Source organism: Puntigrus tetrazona, unplaced genomic scaffold (assembly GCF_018831695.1).
Source record: "Puntigrus tetrazona isolate hp1 unplaced genomic scaffold, ASM1883169v1 S000000130, whole genome shotgun sequence".
Classification (NCBI taxonomy): Eukaryota; Metazoa; Chordata; class Actinopteri; order Cypriniformes; family Cyprinidae; genus Puntigrus; species Puntigrus tetrazona.
This window is the reverse complement of record NW_025047807.1, coordinates 105,367-116,205: the sequence shown is the minus strand read 5'-3', so window position 1 is coordinate 116,205 and position 10,839 is coordinate 105,367. Positions and strand designations below refer to the sequence as shown.

General features: G+C 35.6%; 1 pseudogene; it reads left to right on the top strand.

Annotated features, from left to right (window-relative positions):
• Window positions 1-322: 322 nt before the first annotated feature.
• Window positions 323-10,758, top strand: LOC122332650 (annotated as a pseudogene).
• The last annotated feature ends 81 nt before the right edge of the window (window positions 10,759-10,839 follow it).

Genomic DNA, 10,839 nt, shown 5'->3' with positions numbered 1-10,839 from the left:
ATTGGTTGTTAAAAGGAGAGGCGTAATTAGTATTTTCATTTTCTTGTAATAACACCTTAGTTGATTCATCATCACTCTGCATACTAAACATGGCAAAAATATCATTCACCATCTATAACTTATTTAAATCATAAAGCATAAATCGCTACTGCTTGTACCTTATATAACTCGTAGTACAGGTCATGATGTATACTAAAAAAAAATCCAAATTTACTAAAGCATGTAAGGTTAATGGTTTATAACACAGTTGATGGTCTGTAATCTGCAGACTGATGCCTGAATTCCTCTGCTGTTTTTAGGTTCTGGGGCCATGAGGTGAAACATGGAAAGGTGGAGATTACATGTCTTCTCCCGGGTGGAGGCAGAAGGTGCGCCTGCTGAAGTCTGCTCTGGAGGATTATACAGGAGGAGAACAAAGTCATTCTTTTTTGTGGATAGGTGGCTATGCTCGATTATACCTCGCGATATTCGGATATGTCTGTGCTGATCGTTGGCCCCTATGATTGATCATTTCCACAGCTCACTACGTGATCTTTTCTCTCTGGGCAGAAAGAGCTGCTGAAGAAGTTTCCAGCAGGCCAAACCTAGAGTTGTGTTTTCTACTGAGATGCGCTCATCTGGCCAGACGTCACCTGGAAGACAAGTATCCCTCTCATGTCAGGAAGGGGAAAGAGATTTCCTTAGGAGCAGGAAGGCATGTATTCCTCTCTTGTTCTCTGCTGAGCTTTAGATGCACTATTAGCTCAATTTTTGTGTATATTACGAGTCATTATTTATGATTTCTCAGTGTCACACGGTATGATTTGAGTTATTAGTGTGTTCAAGTTTTTCTGGGATGTTCATTTAGGAGCTGGATGCTTCATGTACTGATTTGGGAGTTTTATTTTTAGATGAAACAAAAATCATCACAGAATTGCAATTACAGAAGCTGCAACCAGTTCAGAAACTCAAAGAAAATAAAGAGTTTCCCTCTAATACTTATGACATGACATCATTATTATGGTGTTGATGTTCATTTAAATGTATTATAGATTTCAACACAAAATCAGTAGAATACATTTTATTTTATTTAAATACAAAGAGGCTTTTAGGACCATTAAGATAATGTTTTATTGTTGAAATACAATAGCAAAATAAATAAATGGCAAAAAAAGCTTAAAAAAAAAAAAAAAATATATATATATATATATATATATATATATATATATATATAAATAATTAAATGATTATATATATATATATATATATATATATATATATATATATATATATATATATATAATTTTTTTGTCCTGTCAATACTTTTAAAATATCTTTTGAAAATCATTACAACTCAAATTACATACAGTATTAATTGTAAAAATACAATTATACTTTACTTTCTGATTACAGTAGGTACTATAATTGGGTTTTGTTTTTAAATTATGCCTAAATTATTAAATTATTAGTATTAGTAAGTGTGGATGAATACTTATAGGTTTTGGAAACAGCGGTGCATGAAACAAATTATAAATATCTTGTATCATCAATCAAATCTCATTTTTTCCTTGTATATTCTTAGTCTTTGTAGAGAGCTAACTTTACCGAGAAAAGCGCTGCTTTACTAAGACTTTTAATTTCCTCACAATCTCTCAAAAGCGTTCCCAAAAGCACTCCATATTTATAAAGTGATGTCAGAGACTAACAAACAGATGTCAAATAATCAGAAAGCGGCTTTACAGTCTTTATTGCCATCTGTGGTCTCTCTGAAAAAATCGTCTCTCTTCCTTCTTTTCATGACTATTAATTAAAAGACAAGTTTAAATCATCCTCTAAGCTGGATAACCATGGGTTTTGTGTATTTATAGGCTTTTCCGCTGTAACGCTGGATGATTTGTTTCTTCTACAAACTTCATTGGCTCGCACCTAACCTTAAGAAGATGCTTTGGACTGGTCGGGGAGCAGACAGTGACAGCGACCAACTCTATTTCACCAAGACCTACATCAACCGGAGAAAAGAGTGAGTTGTTTGGCGTGGTTCGTTGGTTACAGCGTGGTTTTCTAAAACTTTATTGCTCCGTTTTAAGATATCTAAGCTTGTTTTCAGAGCACGCACGCTCAAATTCACAGTTTCAGTAATGTACGTATTAAATGTGTTTATGCAGCGTTTTGACGTTCTCTTCCCTGTCATTTCCTCTTTAGAAGTCTATAAATATAACTCTGAACAACAAGTGCAGATTGTTCCAGAATCTACACGGAGACTCTCGAAAGTAAGTGTGTCATTTCGTGTCTTCACGGTCAGCTTTAGAAATACAGCTGTTAGAGGTTTAAGTGGAGAACAGCTGCACATAAACTCCGTTTAAACTTTAAGGCTCTTACCAAAATTCTCACTAGCATCAGCTCTCTGGAGGAAAAACATCCTTTTTTACGGCCTCCGGTGCAGCGTCAGTAGAGTTACCGCTGGGAAGTTTTCCTCTTGCTGTAGCTGCTCGGTTTAATGAGGGAACCGCCGAGAGTCTCGAACGCCGATGGGTCTCCACGTGGACTGGAGCGCTTATTTGAGTTGGCTGGCGGGCGTAGTTTTGACTCGCCGCCAGGGCTGTGGGGAGAGCGGCTTTCCCAGCTGCCTGTTGAATGTCAGATGTGCCTGTGCACACGTGCACCATCGCAGCTGGACACTGGCAGCCCAGGTGTGCAGCATTTGCGCGGTCCTAGGGTCCTAGAAAACACTCTTTAACTTCTTATCACAGCACATAAATATTTAGGTGTGCTGCCATTTGTAAGAAGATTAATAACCATGAAGTAAACAAAAACTAGCAGTTCATTGTATGGTTCAGTAATTCAGATTAAAATGTCTGTCCCTCATTCAAGTGTGCTATTAGCATATATCTTTTAAACTTAAAGACTGTGCTTCTCGGAAATATACTTGAAATGACATTCAAGTATACTTGACTACTACCTAGAAAAAGACTAAGCGTATCTGTGCTCGTAGAATCCGTGTTTTTCGCTGTTGTCACGATGGATATATCTCCTGTACAGAAGTTTAAAAAACACAAGTGAAGAAGAAAGCCGAAACAACAGATGCCTCCGCATGTAACCTGATGTTACCAATGTTATAAAAAGAAATGCGTGGAGTCAGAAGAAAGTGTTTTTGTTTACAAGCAGATACACTCTGTTCTTTCTTTCGGTGTTTTGTATGTTCAGATATTCGTATGACAAAATGCATACAAATGAAATAGGGACCAAGTAGCATACTTAAAGTGTGATGTAATGTTCACTTTAAGAAAACTGTATACTTGCAATAAGACTATGCTTCAAACTGTACTAAAAATACATTAAATTGTACACAAAAATGTACAACTAAAAATTTTACTACAAGTAAAACTATAAGTATACCTTTAAGTTCACTTTTAGTATAATTGCCGTACAAGCTAAGAATACTGATGTAAACTAATGCGTGTACTTGAAATGTACTGTTGTTACTTTGTACTTTTATATATACTAGAAAGTGGGCCAATTTAGTCCCAAGGAGTATTAAAATGGTACAAGTTCTAGACATACACTGACTTACTAGTATACTTAATAAAATAAACTTAAAGCATACTGCTTTTTCGTAAGGTTAACTGTATTTGATGAAAAAATGCTACACACTTTATTTTTAGGCTGTGTTTATGTACAGAAAGCGATATTAACTGACAGCATGTAAAGGGTTAGGGTTAAGAGTAGGTACAAGTAATGTAAAACACTACATTAAACACTGTAAACACATTACATATTAATATCGATGCAGTGACTTTAAGAAGAACATTAGTGCTGCTCACGAATCCCTCGGTTAATATCACATCCATTGGAATTCATTTCCTGGTTCTTCACCATCTGAAAGGTTCACTGTTTTCGGCTTCAAAAGGCTGTTTAAAGAGATTCTTTCAAGCATTTATGAGAGAAATCTTTTATAAACGTGCAGTGGATATTTAACACAGCATCAAGCTGAATTCGGCTGCAGAAGCGGGATTTTAATCACAATGTTAATGCCAGTCATGTTTTAATCGTATAAACAGATGAGGTCGTGCTGAAGTTTGAAGATGGACGTTATGCGAGCCAGAAATGTGCTTTACGACACGCTGCCTGTTATTATCCATGGAAACGGACCCACCAAAGTAAAGCGTTCACTTCAAATAATAGCAAAGAGCTTTTCGACTTTCCGTTTCTTGGTTTAATCGTGTCACGCCCGTTTCTTTCAGCTTCCAGATAAACTACCTGGGGAACTATATCCCAAATGTGTGGACATTCGAGTCCGGCTGCACAGTTTATGCATGAGACTCTCTGACCGCTTTCTGGACTCCAGGTGGGCCTTATATTATTAGTATAACCATCAGTGTTTTATTCTTATTCTTATTATTATTACATTAAACATGAAAGCCATTTATAAAAGGAAATTGCTGTGTTTAGATTCTTAATTGGTGGACATTATATAATGCATGTTATGCGAGGGGCTCAGTACAATTTCATGTGGTTAAATAATTCTAGTAAATAGATATCAAAAAGAGAATTAATCAAGTAAATTAATAAGCATTATAACAGCTGCATATCTCCCTGTTCAAGTTCTAAGCGTCCCATAGACACATCTGTAACATATACATTTCAGCTGAAATAAAGCTTTAGCTATAAAATTGTTTGCTTTATGAATTTTTGATCTTTTTTTGTCTGCAGGAGAGTGAATATCCTGTGGTTGTCTATCAGGATCTTCATCCAGCAGCCTACACCCTTTGTCACTGTGTTTTTTGAGCATTTTTAACTTAACCTCAAATACCCCAAAACCATTTACAATTATTCATCTATAATCAGGTAATATTATGTTAAAATTTATATAATATATATATATATATATATATATGTATGTGTGTGTGTGTGTGTGTATATATATATATATATATATATATATATATTTTATATATATATATGGATATGTGTGTGTATATATATATATATATATATATATATATACACACACATATACATATATCGTTCAATGTTTATAAATTAAACTTAAGTGCATTGAATATTGCATAAAAAATGTGCAAATAAATGCACCATTTGAAAAGATCAAAAGATACTGCAGTAGGAGAAAGCACTGTATATAATTATTTTTTGCAAGCAGTAAAATAACAAATGTCTTTTTTAATGCACATTAAGGAATTTATTGTGTAATCGATGTTTCCGTCATAGTTCATCGCGCAAGTTTTCCCGGATAAGTTCATCTTAGTATATATGAGCATTGCATGCTCATCTTAGCATTTCCAAACAGCATCTTTTTGTGTAACATGTGCAGAAAAAATAGGTGGATGGAAACACCAGCTACTCTGTTAGATACATTGTGCCTGTTGAGTATCGTATGATATTCTTTTCATAATTTGGGTCTTTATACGTATCAGATCGGATCGAATGTCCTTAAACAGCGTTTTTTCACGTGAACCTTTTGTATATTGATAGGTCAGGTTGCCTCGTTATTATCGATTCTTCATAGATGCTTTGTTATGCTCCACGCATATAGCGAGGACAATTCTTTGAATCTATATCTTTGCAGAATCACACCACGAAGCCCATGACGCATTCCTTTCTAGAGCATCACGAGCCTGAATACCAGGGAGTGAAGCTGATTGGTCGGAGGAGGATATAGACGCCGTGACCTCGCGTAATATGGAGGCTTGTAAGTGCTCTCTTTAATATACATTTTTAATAAAAGCTTAAACTGAGTATATTTGGTTACTTATGACCGTATCCAAAACAGCATATAGCTTGTGCACGGCCCGTGGCTCCTCTGTGCTTTAAATATTCCATTGATCTCTTTTGTTTTTTCCTCGTTCTGCAGCGATATGTGTATTAGAGACAACATTGACTGCGGAGAATACTTCTTCAGCATAGGCGTGGATGTGGTTTTAAAGAATGAAGACACGCTTAAAATACTTATCGAGCTCAATAAGTAGCGATAAGTAAGGCATGAGGTACAGAATGAACCTGGCAATGCAGTTCCTGTGCTCTATCGAGAAAAATCGAATGTTTTTGTCTTTCATAGGCCTTTTTTTTTATTGCACGATGATGACCAAACCTGGGCGTCTGTGTGGGCCGAACTTCTGGGGCGCTCTCAGCGCAGAGCGGCTACTCGCCAGATCAGAGGATTACGTGGACATAGTTCAAAGACAAGCGCCAAGTAAGTTTAGTTCATTTCTTTGAGAATCCACTAAATACACTACAGTTTTTGAGCAGTAAGACTTTTAATGTTTTTTTTGTTTTTTTAGAATTCTCATCTTCTCACAAATCATGCATTTATTTGATCTAAAATACAAAAAAATGCATTTGAGTTGGTTTTAAAATGTCACAAATTTCTGCGTTCAAAGCATCATTAGTCCAATCTCACTCCCGTCGTTGCTCCGGATTCGAACAATAATTTTATTATCAATATTTAAAACCGTTTAGTACCGTTTTTAAAAGATTCCTTGATAAATAGAAAAACGATTATAGAAATTAATACTTTAATTTAGCATGGATGCTTTGAATTGAGCGTTCGACAAACACATTTCTAATGTTACAAAAGATTCGATTTCGGATAAAAGCTGCTCTTCTGAACTCTCCATTTATAAAAGAAACCTGAAATAATTCTACCCATCCGTTTGAAACTTGACGCAAAAAATTCAGCTTCGAAATCACGGGAATAAATGACTAGATATTAAAATAGAAAACGGTTATTTTGTACGGTGAAAATATTTTTGCTGTTCTTTGGAACAAATAAAAGCAGGCTCGGCGAGCAGAAGAGAGTAGAGGACGGACGGAGGTCTAATATGATAAAAAAACAGGAAGCGGTCTTTAAAGCTGCTCTGGTGTCTCTCCGCAGAGGTTTGTGGAGCGTCCCATACGTCTCTCACATATTCCTGCTGAAAGCCGATGCATTGAGGACTGACCTCAAAGATCCGGACCTGTTCGAATCTGCAACGCTGGATCCAGATATGGCCTTCTGCTCCAAAGTTCGAAACAAGGTCAGACATCAAACTCTTAAGTAAATAACACGTGTTGTAAATATATGCTGCCGATTTATATTTATATTTATACACCTCGTTTCTAGGGTGTCTTCATGTTCGTAACAAATATGCACGCTTACGGTCGGGTTTTATCGACTGAAAATTACCAGACAAACCACTTGCACAATGATCTCTGGCAGATCTTCGAAAATCCCACGGTAAGACAAAATCTCCACAACATTTAATCGAATATTACACAAGACATTCCTGCTTTTTTCCTTTGCTTCTTTGTTTTTGCCTTACCGTTCTTTCATTTCAGGAATGGGAAGAAAGATACATTCATAAGAATTATTCCAAAGTTTTGAAAGCTGAATTTATAGAAACGGTGAGTATTCCAACAAGGCATTACAAAACTAGCAGCATTTTCTTAAGAGTATAGTTTTTAATGATACATAAGATTATTGTCCTGTCTTTTGTGAATAGCTTTGAAAAGTTTCAGGTCAGCAAGAATTCAGCAAGGATGCAATACATTTTTTTATAATTTGTACTTTGTATTAATCAAATAATCATAGATTACTCACAAATATTGAGTAGCATAACATCGATAATAATAACAATGTTTCTTGAGCAGCAAATCAATTTCTGAAGGATCATGTGGCGCTGAAGACTGGAGTAATGATGTTGAAAATTCAACTTTATGGCACAGGAATAAATTGCAGTTTGAAATACGTTCGTATTGAAAACAGTTATTTTAAATTTGAATAATGTTTTACAACATTTTAGTTTTTTTTTTAAATGGTGAGCATCATGGAAAAAAACTTTTGTACAACTTTTGTCCGGCTATCTGTAAAGTTTTATAAAGTATATGTGACCAATAATGCATCATAAGAGTCAAAATAAAAAAAAAAAAAATCTATGCCACAAATCATTAGGATATGAAGTGAAGATCGTGTTCCATGAAGATATTTAGCAATGTACCTACTGTAAATGTATCAAAACTGAATTTTGATGATTGATATGCATTGGGGCTTTATTTGGACATTGCTGTATTTCAGTTTCGGGTCCTAACTTGTCTGTAATGGTCTGTGCAGCCGTGTCCTGATGTCTACTGGTTCCCCGTGTTCACGGACGTGGCCTGCGAACATATGATCGAAGAGATGGAGCATTTTGGCCAGTGGTCAGGAGGCGGAAATGTGGTATGTTGCCGTTCTCCTTTGTCACCCCCTCCCGCACCGTTTATGATTTCCTTGAGCACGATTACGATTTCTTTTGCTTTTAGGACAATAGGATCCAAGGTGGATATGAAAATGTGCCAACGATTGATATCCACATGAATCAGGTGGGCTACGAAAAAGAATGGCACAAGTTCCTTTTGGACTACGTAGCACCGGTCACTGAGAAGATGTATCCAGGATACTACACAAGGGTGAGGCTTGCTTTGTTATTGTAAATCGAACTGCACTATTTCAATTATTTCCCATAAAAACGGAAAAACGTTTTTTTTTTTGCATAATATTTTGATCGAATTTACAGTACTTATGTTGTGTAGACAATATTACAATTTTACATTTTTAAAATCTCTTTAATCTTTGTGAAATGTGTTTTACAATAAAAATGTTTTTTCCATATAATTTAAAATACAATTTATTAAAATATAATTTATTCCCGTCATTTCATTTTAGCATTCTTACGTGATCCTTCAGAAATCATTTTTTATGTCAATTCATTATTTTTTATGGTAAACAGTTCTTCTTATTATTATTAATTAATGTTGAAAACGGTTTTTGGTGCTTAATATTTTTGAGGAAACCTTAATACAATGATTCAAAAGGGTGAGTAAGATTTAATTTAAATGATAATTCTTTCATTCGGAATGGATGCATAAATGAATGTGTTGAGATATACAGAAAGGCATTTATAATGTTACAAAAGATTAATATTTAAAATAAACGTTCAAATCAAATCCTGAAAAAAACTTATATCGTGGTCCCCCCCCAAAAAATATTGCATTTCAAAATGAAAGCGAGTTCACAATCTATTTTACTGCCATAAACCAGATAGTTGAGATACTCAAGATAAAATGATGGCTGTTATAATATGTACCAGAAGGGAGGTGCTTGTTTGGCCTTTTACATGTGAATGCTTCATCTCTGTGTGTCTGTGTGTGTGTGTGTGTGTGTCCTGCAGGCTCAGTTTGATCTGGCGTTTGTAGTCCGATATAAACCTGATGAACAGCCCTCACTCAGACCACATCACGACCCTCTACTTTCACTATCAATATAGCACTCAATCAAGTGAGGATCGACTATCAGGTGAGAAAAAAACATGATGACGCTTGGCTCTGCTATACACTGCTTTTTGGGTTTTCTGTCAAATGCTTGTTTCTTACACTAAAAAAATTAAACGACTGTCTTATTTAAAGTGCATTTCTATATCATCCTAATTAAAATGGTCATTTTCCTGGTCAATGTGAATCACGGCAACTGATTTGTTCAGTCGTCCAAAAGCAAGCGTTTAGATTTCAATAGTATTTTATAGCATTTATAATATTATAGAACACATACCGGCTAGCTTTACTGAGTTTAGAAATGATTGAGGTTTTGTTCATTTTCCGGCGTTAATTACACAAAAAAAAAAAAAAAAGTTTTTTCTGAACAGGAATTATCTGCTGTCCATTTATTATTCTTGCCATTAATTTAATTATTTAAAATATTGAAATACCTGAAACCGTCACGCCGCCTAACACGCTTTTCTTGGGACTCGATGGGGAAAAATAAACATTTTCAAATATTTTGACTGATATTTCCACAGTAATAAACACATGGTTACTTCATACCTTGATTTCAAAGTCGGTTGATAACGTATTTTTTTCTTTCTCTGTAAACTCTGAACTCTGGAGTCAGAATTGCGCGATAAAGTGGAGAAGTCAGAACTGTGATATAAACTCACAACTGTAATAGAAAAAAAAAGTATCAATTAGCTTTTTCATTCGGAGAGGAATTGCCTTTTTCATGTGTATTAAGTGAAACGTTTCCCTTTAGATACTTGTCTGCTGTCGTGACGGATCAAGAGGGGATTGTATTAACTCTCTGTGACTTTCTGTTCAGGGCGGCGGATGCCGGTTCTTGAGGTATAACTGCTCTGTTACGGCTCATGAGGGCTGGCGCTCATGCACCCCGGACGCCTCACTCACTACCACGAGGGTCTGCCCACCACAGAGGGGGTCCGATACATCGTTGTCTCTTTTGTGGACCCTTGAACTACTTCCTTTCGGAAACGTTTGAATTCAGAAGACTCTAGAATAATCAAATCATGCCGACACCGTGCCTCACGTTGTGAATACGTCAGTGTATATATATATCTTCCATGTGTTTTTTAATGCAAGGGCATCGTTTGATAACGATCGATGAACGTCGAAAGCAGTTCGACGGATCACTGCGCAGTGTGTGACTCCTATGCAGCGACATTTTACTCATTTATTTATTGTCATGTATCGAAGAGATTGCTCCTTACAGATGACGCGGATGCTTTCTTTGGCGATGCCCCTCAAGCAATTGGTGCTGCTGTTTGAAAACCATCTGATTTCTTACGGCGTAATGTTGCTTGTTTAGAGATCTGTGTTCTTGGCTAGGTATGGATCAGTCATGTCATGAATTTTGGAAGAAAACAATAAAGGTGAGAACAAAAAAAAATGTAAACGGTAGCAAATTGTGTCTGCAATTTGTTTAAAAAAAAAACAAACATTTAATTTATCATATCGAAATATGTTTTAAGTCTGTTATAAAATGGAACCCTCCCCATAATCTATGCAATTTATGAATTAGTAAAAAATAAATAAATTAGCATA